Source organism: Podarcis raffonei, chromosome 6 (assembly GCF_027172205.1).
Source record: "Podarcis raffonei isolate rPodRaf1 chromosome 6, rPodRaf1.pri, whole genome shotgun sequence".
NCBI lineage: Eukaryota > Metazoa > Chordata > Lepidosauria > Squamata > Lacertidae > Podarcis > Podarcis raffonei.
Window position 1 is genome coordinate 76,568,515 of NC_070607.1, and position 13,575 is coordinate 76,582,089.

At 44.9% G+C, this 13,575-nt stretch overlaps 1 long non-coding RNA gene across 3 annotated transcripts; it reads right to left on the bottom strand.

The window, feature by feature from the left end:
• Positions 1-1,331: 1,331 nt before the first annotated feature.
• Positions 1,332-4,048, bottom strand: LOC128415135 (uncharacterized). Of its 3 annotated transcripts, XR_008330865.1 has the most exons (3): positions 3,972-4,048; positions 3,493-3,613; positions 1,332-1,588 (listed from the first exon to the last, which is right to left on the bottom strand). It is a non-coding gene; the product is annotated as an uncharacterized LOC128415135 (long non-coding RNA). The 3 variants fall into 3 exon arrangements; XR_008330864.1 differs by lacking the exon at positions 3,493-3,613; XR_008330866.1 differs by lacking the exon at positions 3,493-3,613 and having other exon boundaries at positions 3,760-4,042.
• Between the last annotated feature and the right edge of the window lie 9,527 nt (positions 4,049-13,575).

Consider the following 13,575-nt stretch of genomic DNA (forward strand, 5'->3'; position numbering starts at 1 on the left):
GGACTCCTATCAGTCTGAACCAGCACAGCTCAATGGTCATGACTGATGTCCTGGAACATCTGGACACCTGGAGTTCTGGAACATCTGGAGTGTCATAGGTTCCCTATTGCTGCATTGCTACAACAACCAGTTTGATGATGTTCCAGAAAGTTAGCGCTGCTCTCTGCTTCTGTCCAGTAGCCAACCTACTAAGATTGATGGCACCCTTCCAACCAGGACAGTACTTACCCAATCCCCCTCCCTCTACTCCATTTATACACAATATGTGTTTGCTGTTCTCCCTTTCATTGCAGGTCATTCATTTCTGTTTCTTGGTCTCCTTCCTTGCTTTGCTCTCAAATCGCCCATTTGGGAACATCAATCTCTCAGCAGCTGATAAGTTCAACCTATCGAGCAAAAGTAATTCTCTTACTTGCTGGCACGCTAAGTGCAGAACATCACCTCTGGGAGAGAAAAGCTTTCTTGCTGGAAAGGATGAACCTATTTCTGGAAACCTCTTCCAAGTTGTAGCTCAGTTTCTTAAGCCCTGGCACAGTTCTTTCCTGACCTTTATCCCACCCCCCTTTCCAATTATTCCACTGGGAGATAAAGCAAAAGCATTTCAGGTTTAGAAACAGGTGGTGATGGTAGCTCTGTGCTAGGCCTAAAAGCAGGCACTGGAAACGGGATTAGGGAATCCTGGCAGAAAAGTACTACTAAAAATCTAATAATAATCCCAATTTATTTTTTTGCATTGGCTCCTTTATGCTCCTTTGTTTGGGGCCAAGACTTAGATTCCCACCCCCAAAATGCCTTTTCCCCTATAACGCAACATTACGTAATCATCTAGGTCAGCCAAAAAATTATATTGCTGTAAATGAGAGCTGTGCTTATGACCTTTTTATTAAAGGATGCACCCATTAAAGTAAGGGGGGAAGGCAGGTTATTTTCCTTGTCTTCATTTGAGAAGCACTTCCCAGCCCATCCTTAATCCTGACCCAGAAATAAAAGCCTAATTGAGCCTCGAATTTTGTATTACTCTCAGTGCTCAGCAACGCAACCGCTAAGCTGTTTTGCCTCCACCTTCTCCTCTTCTGGGCTCTGACCTTGAGGGTTTCACTGTGCCATCAACAGGACCCTGGAACTGCAGGAGGTGCTTTCATTAAGAAAGCTGAGGGGAAATTCGCCTCCACCAGATTTAAAGCCAAACAGCTCTGATGGGGCTTTTCCGTTCACTGAGCAGATACGACGTTTGCCTTAAAATGGTGTTTTGCATCTACCAGTTAGCATCCCCATCGCAACACCAGCACCAACCCCCACAAACTGCAACACCATAGCTAGTAAGGATGCACCAGGTAAAAAAACATGTTCCCTTTAATTGGTGAAATCCCATTCCATTTCAGCTTTTGCTTCCATATTTGTGCTCAAATTCATCTTAGAGTAGTTTTGAAAAACTGCTGTGAGGCTTTTGTTTCATTTGTTTTTCCTGCCTGTGGCAGGAGGCAGAACTTAAAGACACCCGTAACACATCCTAGTGGCTGCTAGGGGTGGAATGATTTTGGTTCTCTCTGTTTTTCATTTTACCTGTCTTAAATTCAGTTCCAGCATTCTGCATTTTTTTAAAAAAAATCTGCATCAAAATTCTCCAGCATTTTTCTACATACTGTATTTTTCCTAATAAACACGCAGTTTTGACAAATGTATCCATCGGGAGGACAGGTGTCCACTCCTGGCATCCAATGAAATGTGGACATGTTTAATGGAGGGGCCAATATAGCAGAGGCCAAGGAAGAGCAAATAGACTCTTGTATATTGTAGATTTTTTTGAGGGGTTTACTGAGACTTTTCACAGACACCATGGACACCATGTTGCTGACTCCTAAGACAAAAGGAAGGAATAGATGAGCAGGCCCCAGCTTGTTTTCCCCTAAGTTTGGTGCACTTAAAGGTTTTGAAGCGGATCAGGCAAGGATGTCACCAAAACTGCCTTTATAAAGAGTCTCTCTCTCTCTCTCTCTCTCTCTCTCTCTCTCTCTCTCTCTCTTCTCTCTCTCTCTCTCTGGCAAAATAGTTTGGCAGCTCTCTGGATGATATGAGAAGTGTTGACTGTAGCTAGCGCCCGCTGACAAGACCCCAGGGAGACTCCCGAATTAGCTTGTTTACTGCTCGCCTTTTCTTTTATTTTGTCTGGCCCTCGTTGTAAAACATTCCCAAAAACAACACATCAGAGAATGCATCCCTCTCCATTTCCTGTTTATCAGACTGGCCCAGCTGGAAGACTTAAGAAGGAAGCATCGCTGATGGTGTCTTTGTTCAAACTGGACTTCTGTTGTTCACAAGGCCAGCAATGCTGGACTACTCTTGTTCGTGAGTCTCCTGCAGCAGCGGCCATTGTTACCCTCCTTTATCCATGTCTTCACAAAATACCAACTATGAGTCTTGCTGTGGGCATTCACACACCAAAAGAGAAGATCCCAACATCAAAACGACTCACAATCTCAGGCATTTTCCAAGTGTGATTATAGTCTTGTGAGACCCTTTTTAATGACAAGGGAACGCCAATGAATAGGCTTCATCATAAGTAAGTGAGGTGAGTTGTTTTGATACTGAGCATAACGATGCTGAAGTTTCCCTTCTTTATAAATAAAAAATGAAAATAAACAAATACCCCTGGCTAAATGCGTGCAGGAGAAGGGAAACAGACATCCTACCAAAAAAATGGTAAATTTCTTAAAATCCAAACAAAGTTTTTTCAGTATGGCACATTGCTTAAAAATAAAATAAAATAAAACACCAGTTGAACTTCAAACAGGAGAGTGAGTGAATGAATGAATGAATGAATGAATGACTGCTCTGCCCACTGCAATATGCACAAAGCAAAACTAACCCTGAAAGGATTTGTAGCTGCTTTTATTCCTCCACCCTTTTTTGCCTCTGGGCCTGCCTACCACTTGCACATGGCCCTTGGAAGGTTTCCCAGAAAGGAAAGTGGCCCTCAGGCTGAAAAAGCCATGGTTTAACCTACATCACAAGGTTGTTGTGAAGATAAATGGGGGAGGGAACCAAGCATGTGGTCTTGAATTCCTTTGAAGAAGGTTGGGATAGATATAAATAAAATAATAATAATAATAATAATAATAATAATAATAATAATAATAATAATAATAATCTGTTCCTAGCGGGGAGATGCAATGCAGGGAGAAGCTTTCACCTATGTAATTGCTGCTTAAAGGTAAGGGAGCTGGCGTACAGCATCCGGGTCATTTGGCCAGCATGACTTCTGGCGAACCAGAGCAGCACACGGAAATGCCGTTTACCTTCCCGCCAGAGCGGTACCTATTTATCTACTTGCACTTTTGACATGCTTTCGAACTGCTAGGCTGGCAGGAGCAGGGACCGAGCAACGGGAGCTTACCCCGTCGTGGGGATTTGAACTGCCGACCTTCTGACTGGCAAGTCCTAGGCTCTGTGGTTTAACCCACAGTGCCACCCGCGTCCCTAATTGCTGCTTACCACACATTAAAGACATGAGAGCATGCCTGAATAAAATCGTGGCAATCCTAATCTTCCATATCTTTGTCTAGGAAAGGGGGAGGGGAAGCCCCAAAATGCCCAAGTAAAATCATCCTTAGGCCTGCAGGGAAAGCAACAATAAACAGCGGGAAACGTCTTCAAGCATTCAAAAAGAGCACTTAAAACAATGAAGAGTATAAACAGAAAGGATGCAAAGTACTTGGCAATGTCCTTTTAAATTACTAAGGTAATTTGAAAGCAGGTTACTTGTCTGCACCGCCATCTGGTGGTAGTCAGTCCCACAAGGCACCTAGCTATTTCTTCATAGCTTCAAAACAGGGATGAGGGTACCTTTGGCCTTCCAGGTGCTGCTGGACTCCATTAGAGATGGTGAGAGTGGTAGGTCAGCAACATCTGGAGAGCCAAGGGTTTTCAATCCCTGCTTTTCAACGACATGCAGAAAATGTAGAGGTGGTCACCCTGTTCTGGTGTTCTTTGCTCCCGCGTTCAAGATGGGCTGCGCTGAGCAGCTCTGCCCCCAGCCCTGCATTCCATCTAAGCCATCTCATGATGTTTGTGTGTACAGTCTGAATATCTGTAGGGATATTCACCTCCACACATGGTAACTTTCATGGAATCTGCTCCCCAATCTGGCTCTGTTCCTCAGTCCCATGTTGTAGGACAGAGGGGTGAAGGATGTTCATGGAGGGGTTATGTATCTCACATCGCATATGGGTTGCCATTTTCCGCTTAATGTGCTTTTCAACACACTCTTTGGCCAAAAATGCCCCCTTATATAAGATCAGTAAGAAAAAAGGCAATCCTAGGTCTCAGGCTTGCAATATAAAACACAAAAGGAAAAGAGGTTGTGGAGGGGAGAGGAAAGCAAACGAACTTGGACACAAGTTCTTAAATACATACATTCAACTAAGTTTTTCTCAGAGCAGACCCACTGAAATTAATGATGCCCACCCTATCTCAGGACGCAGCAGCAACAATGTTACCAGGAGACCAGTGCCACAGAACCCCACCCCACTGGCAGCTCCTGGTTCCCTCTCTGTCAAACCTACCTCACAGGCTGGTTGTAAATATAGAATGGGGCAAACCCATATATGTCAATTTGAGTTCATTGAATGAAAGGTGGGATGCATATCCCATAAATGAGGTTGGCCTTGTCAAAAATTAACTTTTCAGAGTAGTAAGGTAAAGGTAAAGGGACCCCTGACCGTTAGGTCCAGTCATGACCGACTCTGGGGTTGTGCGCTCATCTCGCTCTATAGACTGAGGGAGCTTCCGGCGTACAGCTTCCGGGTCATGTGGCCAGCATGACTAAGCCGCTTCTGGCGAACCACAGCAACGCACGGAAACGCCGTTTACCTTCCCACCAGAGCGGTACCTATTTATCTACTTGCACTTCGTGCTTTTGAACTGCTAGGTTGGCAGGAGCAGGGACTGAGCAACAGGAGCTCACACCATTGCGGGGATTCGATCCACCGACCATTCGAACGGCAAGCCCTAGGCTCTGTGGTTTAACCCACAGCGCCACCCGTGTCCCTTTCAGAGTAGTAAGGTGCAGGATATTTGTGGTTCCAGATTTCAAAAATGTTAATTGGTAATTTAACAGAAGGGTTAACTGTGACTCCCAGCTTTGGCTAATCCATAACTATTCTTTAATTCAGTGAATCCATCTGTTTCAAATTCTGTTTTGGCACATATGTTTCTAGATTACTACTGGCCTGCTGCTCATCTCTCCTTGTCTTCCTGCTTTTCCACTCCTCATCTGTCTCCTCTTGCAGGCTGCAGACTCATTGGGTCACTGTTTGTTTGTACAATATCCAGCGCAATGAGGCAATGGTGTTGGATCAAGCTTCTGTGGATTAGCCATCAGCCTCATCAGAAGGACAAGAACAGGGACATGTTGCATTAAAGGGCTGCCAGATTGGGAAGAAATCCTAAAAGGCATTTTTGCTAGAAATAAATTGGATATAATCTAGTTTCTAAGATCTTCTAATAGCTAAGAGTTCTGACGGATCCCAAAAGTTATCTAGTCCAACCCCCTGCTGATGCAGGAAATCCAGTACTTGGGATTTTTTCCTAGATAGGAGGCTGATGGGTCTAAACATCTGGAGGTTGAGGAGTTAGAATGCCAGAATAAAGGTGAAACTAGAAGTGACATTTGTCACACAGGGTAGTCTTCAGCTAAGTGCTATTCCAAGTAGACTCACTGAAATTAATGAGCCTAAATTACTGGTGCCTATTAACTTGAATGGCTTTAGGATAGCATGGGATACATCCTATATTTCACCCTTCCGTGGCTGACTTTTCTGTATAGCAAATCAGATAGTCCCAAGATTGGGACACACTTCAAGCAGGTCATTAGACATGTTGGACCTCACAGCTACACATCAGCATTGCTGGTGTACAAAGCAGTTTACAGCCTTAAAAGATGCTCCTGTTGTCTTTGAACAACAGCCTGGCTGAGAAATATTCAACGGGTGTGACAGAATACTCCAGCCCTGTTAAAACATAACACATCCTTGCTAGAGCTGGATTTAACTCAGGGGTCAGCCCCAGAACATGGTTTGAATACCTCCATGGGAATGTATTGTGTTTTGAGGAAAGGACAGGTGATAGGAAAACACTAATTGTGGGTTTTCCATCTGCAATGGCTGTTTCAGTCATCAAGTGATGAGCACGAACATATCCCAACCTTCTTCCAAAAAGGCAAGGCCATTCAATATGGAGTTCTCCCATTTTGTCCTCACCGCAAAGCAGTGGTGACCTCCATTGCTACCTCTGGAGTTCCTTGACTTATTAGTGATCTGAAGTTCACTGATCCCAATTCAAACAACAACATTATCTATTACAACAACATCTGTTTTTTCAACAGACACATCCTTAATAGTCCATCGGTGACAGAAACACCATAACCAGACACTGGAGAGACCTGTCAGGAGTAAGCGTAGACCAATGGTACCAAATAGTATGGGAAACAGCCCTACTAGAAAAATTAACTAATAAACTGAAACTGACACGGGGACAAACAGAAGAAGACACCTTCACCCCGGTATGGCTCCCCTTTATCACATACACAGCCCAACAGGAAAACGACAATAATCCACCAACAGCATACAAATCAATATGGCTAACCTGATCCAAAACACCCACCCACCCCACTCACACACGAAAACAAACATCACCACAGCCAATCACAAACAAACAATCACACCCTAGGCCAACCCCAACCTCTCTCACCACCAAAGGAACACAAGTGAACAACACAAGCACACTGACACCAAACTCTACATACATTAAGCATAATAGAAACACCGCTACCCGACCCCACCCCCATCCATCTCCCCTCCCTCCACCCCCCTTTCTTTTTTTCTTTCTTTTTTCTTCTCTCCCTAATGCCTCAACAAACAAACAAAAAATAGTCCATCGGTGGTCATTGTGTTTCCAGAAGATAAGATGGAGCCATTTTCTGTGCCTTCCAGAATATTTATCTTCTGGACTTAGGCATCAGTGCAAGAATACATGTACCCTGAGGATCAAATGGAACATTCCTACACATTTTTGCAAGCTGGTAGTATCTTGAAGTTTAACTATGTCTCCCATTATTTCATTGGCTGAAGATCAGAGCATGTTTGATGAAAGCCAGAAACCAGTGCTGGCCTTTGCGAAGAAATTCTTGAACTTCCCTCTAAATCCAGCATGTCCAGGTGTGAGTGCGCATGCGTGTGCATCTGTGTAACACACGGTCCTGTTTTTATTTTGTAAGGACAGCGATTAGCAGGGAGGAATGTTGCTCTTTCATTGCTGCTGTTCCTCAGAAACTCACTGGAAAATTCTCTTTTATGTTTCTCTGAAGCACCTGTGGTAGTACTGAGGGTTTTTTATCCAGGGGTGGATTGTAACTGCTCCAACCTGGTTTGCGTTAGAGTAGTCAGCTTCTTTATGAAGGTTAAGAGTTACCCAGAAAGTAAAATACAGAAATATGCATCAAGATAGGAGATAGGTCTGTCAGTGTCCATGAGGCAGAATCACTGAATGGAGCCTCTGTATTCAAGAACAGTATATCTCTGATTAGTGGATACTGGGAGCAAACAACACGGAGAAGGAATCAGACTCTTGCCTTGCTTGTGAATCTCTAGAGTGCCCAGCTGGCTGGGGCTGATAACCAAATTCAGAATTAGATGGGCCTTTGGTTTTCTTGTGATGTACAGAGGGTGGACCACACCTACTTCCTGGATATGACAATGTGAATTAGGGATCCAATATGCACAGAAATTTTATCAGTATTATTTATTTCTTGTTTTATCACTATTATTTATTTCTTATCTGACCTTCCCGCTACAGTTCCTGGGCAGGTTAAAAAAATGTAAAAATAGATTATTAAAATAAGTGAAAACACGGTCCTAAGCAGTAATGCTTCTGAATGCCAGTTGTTGAGAATCACAGGTGGGGAGAACACTGTTGTTTTCAGGTCCTGCTGGCAGGGTTCTCACAGGCATCTGGTCAAGAACAGGATGCTGGCCCAGATGGACCATTGACCTGATCCAGCAGGCTATTCTTATGTTCTTAACTGGTCCAGAGCATCATCTGGGGGAGGGGAGCTGAGGGCCCCCAAATTTTCAAGAAAGGGCCCAGGCTCCCTCAATATTCCATGGCAACATGCACACACTGCACGATTGCTGTGCTCCATGCTCGCGTCATTTGCACAAGTTGCATGACCTGTGTGCAACATGTTAGCACATGGCATGGCACGTGTGTGACACATCAGCACATTGTGCAGCATGTGCTCATGACATGAGTATGTTGCACGGCATGTGTGCATGTGCACATTGCATGGCATGCGCACGTGACACGAGCCCATTGTGTGTGCTGGCTCTCTTAATTGCAGGACTGGTCCTTAAGATATATGTATCAGGTGTCAAGGGTTAGGGCTTCAACATATGACAAAATTATACAAGGAAAGTGCCAGATGCGCCTCTGTGAGGGGCTGCCGTAAAGATGTCCTCTCCCAAGCTGCCTTCCCCCAAATTTCTGAAGGTGGTGGAACTACCAAGAGGACCCCAAAAAGAGGCATTATAAATGCAAACTACAGGCAATGTAGGGAAATGCATCTATTAGTATTATTAAAGCTGAAAAGCATTACTGCCAGCAGCAGCAACAAAAACTTTGGAGAAGAATAACAGAATCATATAATTGCAGAGCTGGAAGGAACTCAGAGGGTCAACTAGTCCAACTTTCTGCAATGCAGGAATCACAACACACAGTCCCTCATCCAGTTGGAAAGCACAAACTGTAAAGATAAAGCCTGTTGACACCTGATGATGCTTACAAGGTTCATTCATCCCATGTGACCATGCCACCAACAGGCACCAGACCCTAACAAAATCTAAGCATGGGGACCAATGCAAGCAATTCAGAGGCACTTCCTTGTGTCCTAGCACTGTGCTGCATCCCTACCTTGAGAAGATAAAGAGAGTTGCCTCCTTGCCTTGGCACCAGGGTGACTCTATTCTTCCAAGCTGCAGAGAGAAAACAAGAAGGGCCAGAGTCAAGTGCTAGAGCAGGTACTTTGCTTGCCGAACATTCCAGGTTCAATTCTCGGTGTCTCCAGGTCTGGTCTGGTTGTGAAAGACTTCTGCCTGGCAGGCAGCTGCTTCTGGTTGGTCCTGGTGTAAACAGGATGCTGGACTAGATGGGCCCCTGGCCTGATCCAGCAGAGCTGTTCTCACGTACTTATGCCAGTCAGAATTGTGGTGCTGGAGGAGACTCTTGAGAGTCCCATGGACTGCAAGAAGATCAAACCTATCCATTCTTAAGGAAATCAGCCCTGAGTGCTCACTGGGAGGACAGATCCTGAAGCTGAGGCTCCAATACTTTGGCCACCTCATGAGAAGAGAAGACTCCCTGGAAAAGACCCTGATGTTGGGAAAGATTGAGGGCACAAGGAGAAGGGGACGACAGGACGAGATGGTTGGACAGTGTTACAGAAGCGACCAACATGAATTTGACCAAGCTGTGGGAGGCAGTGGAAGACAGGAGTGCCTGGCGTGCTGTGGTCCATGGGGTCATGAAGAGTCGGACACAACTAAACAACTAAACAACAGATGGTATAAGCTTGGTATAAGGCAGATTCCCATGAAATCTTGACTAAGTGACCAGATGCCTCTCCTGGCGCAGCACTGGGATGGAGTGGGGATTGGTCAATGAGGTTGCAAACATCTGTACAGGAATTGATTTTGCACCCCTCAAATCATGCCCTGAATTTTTTCTGATGGCTGATACATCACCTCCACCCTATCCTGTTTACCAAAAAGGACAATGCCAGACTAACAACAACTGCCACAGGCATTCCTTTCCCATGTTGTTTCTTTGGTTGTTCCCGTGGAGGTGGTTGCTTTTTTATTCTTATGGTTAGCCGTTGCGAGTGTGAAAAATGCTTTCAGCTGAATGGGTCTGGGGGTCTGGTTTCTATCTCATTTGAGAAAGCAGTGGGCCTGGAGCACAACCAGAAACAATAAACATTTAAAGATGATTTGATGTGATTTAGCCCTTTACAGCAAGGAGCTGGATTTATTGGCATAGGCGCCTCACCAAGGGAGCGACTTTGATGAACTCTCCCATCTCTCTTTGGTGAACTTTTAAACAAACTTTCACACATTAACAAGTCTGCATCCCCTGTGGTGCCGTGGTACTAAGGCTGATTCTTTTGCCAAGGAACAATAATCATTGTTCCTCTTTAGAGGTCCTCTGGGCCGCAGAATCCAGTGGAGAGAAGGGTCAGGACATGTTCAGCCAATGACCTGCAATCACAGAAGACCTTGTGTCTTGTGGGCCCAAAGCTGGAGGACTTGCAAGAAGAAATTGCAGCATTTTAGGTGCATACACATGACATTTTATTCTAGAATCAATGGAGACTGAGTACTTGTTTTGCCTGCATAGGCCAAACATTATCTATATCTATTGCATTTCTCGCCCCCCTTGAAAAGCACTTCTTGAGAAACTGATTTCATCCCATAAACTAAAGCTCATTGCAGATGGTTTCTGCACTACCCTGCAATGTGTCCATTTGGAAACAGATATAGGTGGTCCTGAAAAGATATATAGGTGGAGATATCCACACCTGCCCAATCATCACTTTGTCCTTCATTCATCTGGGGCATGTACACATATCCTGCAAGTGTCCTGTAAAAACTGGGACATCCCTGTTCTTTATCATGAGATAACGGTGGCCATTTTGGTTGCCATGATCTTGCACAATTTCACGGTGCCATTGCTTTTTTCATGGTCACAATCTTGTGCAGTGTCCTAGAACTCGTGTTTTAGGGCGCCATGCTCCCAAAAGTGCTTTTTGGGAAGGGGAACCATGATGCGAAATCGCACGAGATCTTGACAACCAGAATAGCATCCAGGAAGATGGCGTCCCAGATTTTGACTTCAAAGTGCTGGAGCATATGATGTGCAGGGAGGGAAAGGTGTGGGTAACCTTATCAAGGGGTGAGTTTTCAAACACATATCCTGTGACCACACCCACCCTTGTGGACAGCAGGCTCTAAAATTTATCTAGATTGAAAGAAGTGTGTTGAGGATCATAGAATCATAGAATTGTAGTGGGAAGTGAACCAAAAGGTCATCTTGCCAACCCCTTGCAATGCAGGAATCACAGATCCTAATTGCACATGCTTTTCTGTTTGGTTTGCCTCCCATTTTGCAACTTTGGGAAACGGGGGGTTCATTCAGGTTTGCAAAAAGTGCAACACAGCTGTAGCAATGGGCTGTGTCTGATGCGGCTGAATTATGAGGAGTTTGGGGAGTTCTACAGCTGTGGGTTGCTGAATCTTAACTGAAATAACATGATTTCCCACCCTCTCTTGTTGTCCCTTCCTGATAACTCCCTGAGATTTGTCCTAACTTCTGCCTTCTGCTGGATACATGGAAGAGGCAGGGGAGCTCACAAATGCTTGGAGGTATCCATCAGTAATGAAAAATAGAATCCAACTTAATATTATAATAGCGGGAAATTGCACATTCCTTTGGCCCTCAGCAGCTTCTCTTGGAACGAGTGCCTGGGATTTGGGTGACCTCATGCTGCTGGAACCCAGTTCCTTGCACCTTAACCCAAAATTCTCTCCCTCCATGCCGGGACACTGGGTCACTGCTGCCTCCACAGAGAGGAATGTCAGCTCATTATATAGATTAAGAAGCTCGTAAGAGGAATGCCGTCATGATGTCACCCTTTCCATTTTAGATATGAGTCTCTCACATCTTCACCTTGATTTAGCCTAGTTATTCCCAGAAATGCCTTGCATTGACTGGTGATTACAATAAACACAAATGGCACCTGTTAGCGAAATAATGCAGAGTGGAACAGTCCTGTTCTAGCCAGTCAGCCCTGCCTTCATTCAGGACACTCCATGCTGTCCGTGCACTGGGTTTCTGTTGCCATCCGCCCAAAAGACATTCAGAATTCTGCAGCCACTGAGCATGCTCAGTCCTTATTGGGCTGTTTTGGTGGTGGTGGTTATGATTATGTATTTCCTTATGGTACAGTGGTACCTCTGGATGCGAATGGGATCCGTTCCGGAGGCCCATTCACATCCAGAAGCGAACACAACCCGGGTCGCGATTCGCCGCTTCTGCACATGCGCATGACATCATTTTGACTGTCTGCACATGCGCGAGCGGCAAAACCCAGAAGTAACACGCTCTGTTACTTCCGGGTCGCCTCAGGGTGCAACCAAAATATACTTATCCCGAAGTTACTTCAACCCGAGGTATGACTGTATTGTCTTTTAAAATTACGGGCAGAATTCGTCTTGTTAATTCATTGTTAATAAAATCCTGTAACTTACTGGGGTTGCAAACCTGTATACACTTTGATGGGAATAAGCCTTACTGAAGTCATTTACTTCTGAGTGAGTAAATTATTATTATTATTATTATTATTATTATTATTAATACCCCGACCATCTGGCTGGGTTTCCCCAGCCTCTCTGGGTGGCTCCCAACAGAATATTAAGAACACGATAAAACATCAAACATTAAAAACTTCCCTAAACAGGACTGCCTTCAGATGTCTTCTAAAAGTCAGATAGTTGTTTATTTCCTTGACATCTGATGGGAGGGCATTCCACAGGGTGGGCACCACTACTGAGAAGGCTCTGTGTCTGATTCCCAGTAACTTCACTTCTCACAGTGAGGGAACCATCAGAAGGCCCTCAGTGCTGGATCTCAGTGTCCGGGCTGAACGATGGGGGTGGAGACATTCCTTCAGGAATACAGGATTGTAGGTTTGTACTGAACATCTCACTGTGCCTAAAATGAAAGGGCTGTAACTCATGGTGACAACTAGACATCCATGTTTGTTTGTTTTTTTAATGGAAATAGCTACAGCCAGTGCCAGATTTAGGGCGGTGCACGCGGTTCACCTGCACAGGGCACCAAGCTGAGGGGGTGCAAAATTGAGAAGATCCATAATTAAGAAGGTCCATTTGGGTGCACCAAATTTTGGCCTCACACAGAGTGCCATGTTACAAAAGATTACCAAAGTCCACTCCTGCTGTAGCCAACGCTGGTGTTAGGAGGGTGGCTCCAAAGCTTGGCCCCTGCCATGCTACAACACTACTGCCACTGATGCTCTTTGCATTTTTGGAAAGCTGCATGCCAAGTGTAAAGTTGCATTTGATGTTGCATGTAATTTGGCCCCTAGCAGTTTTTGATCACACGATCAGCTTGCTGGCTATCCTAGGCTTAATTCTTTGCATTTTCTGGGAGAGCAAGAAAACAGATTCCAGGCTGAAAAGCTGGAAAACCTCTGCCATTCTGTATAGATGGCACTGAGCTCAATAGCAACACCCTGTGTTCTCAAGCTGGCCTTGGCCACAGCTTTGCTTTGCACATGCGAGATCTGCTTCATGTGTGACCCTTCTCATTCTTCTGGCCCATGCTCAGTTTTGAGTAGACTAAGGAGGAGATCCTGCAAAGTGGTTGGAACCGTGACTTTTGGCAATGGAAACGTGCTCCTACTGTGTGTCGTTTTCCATCTGGTAAAGATATGCCACTGCTGTTTTG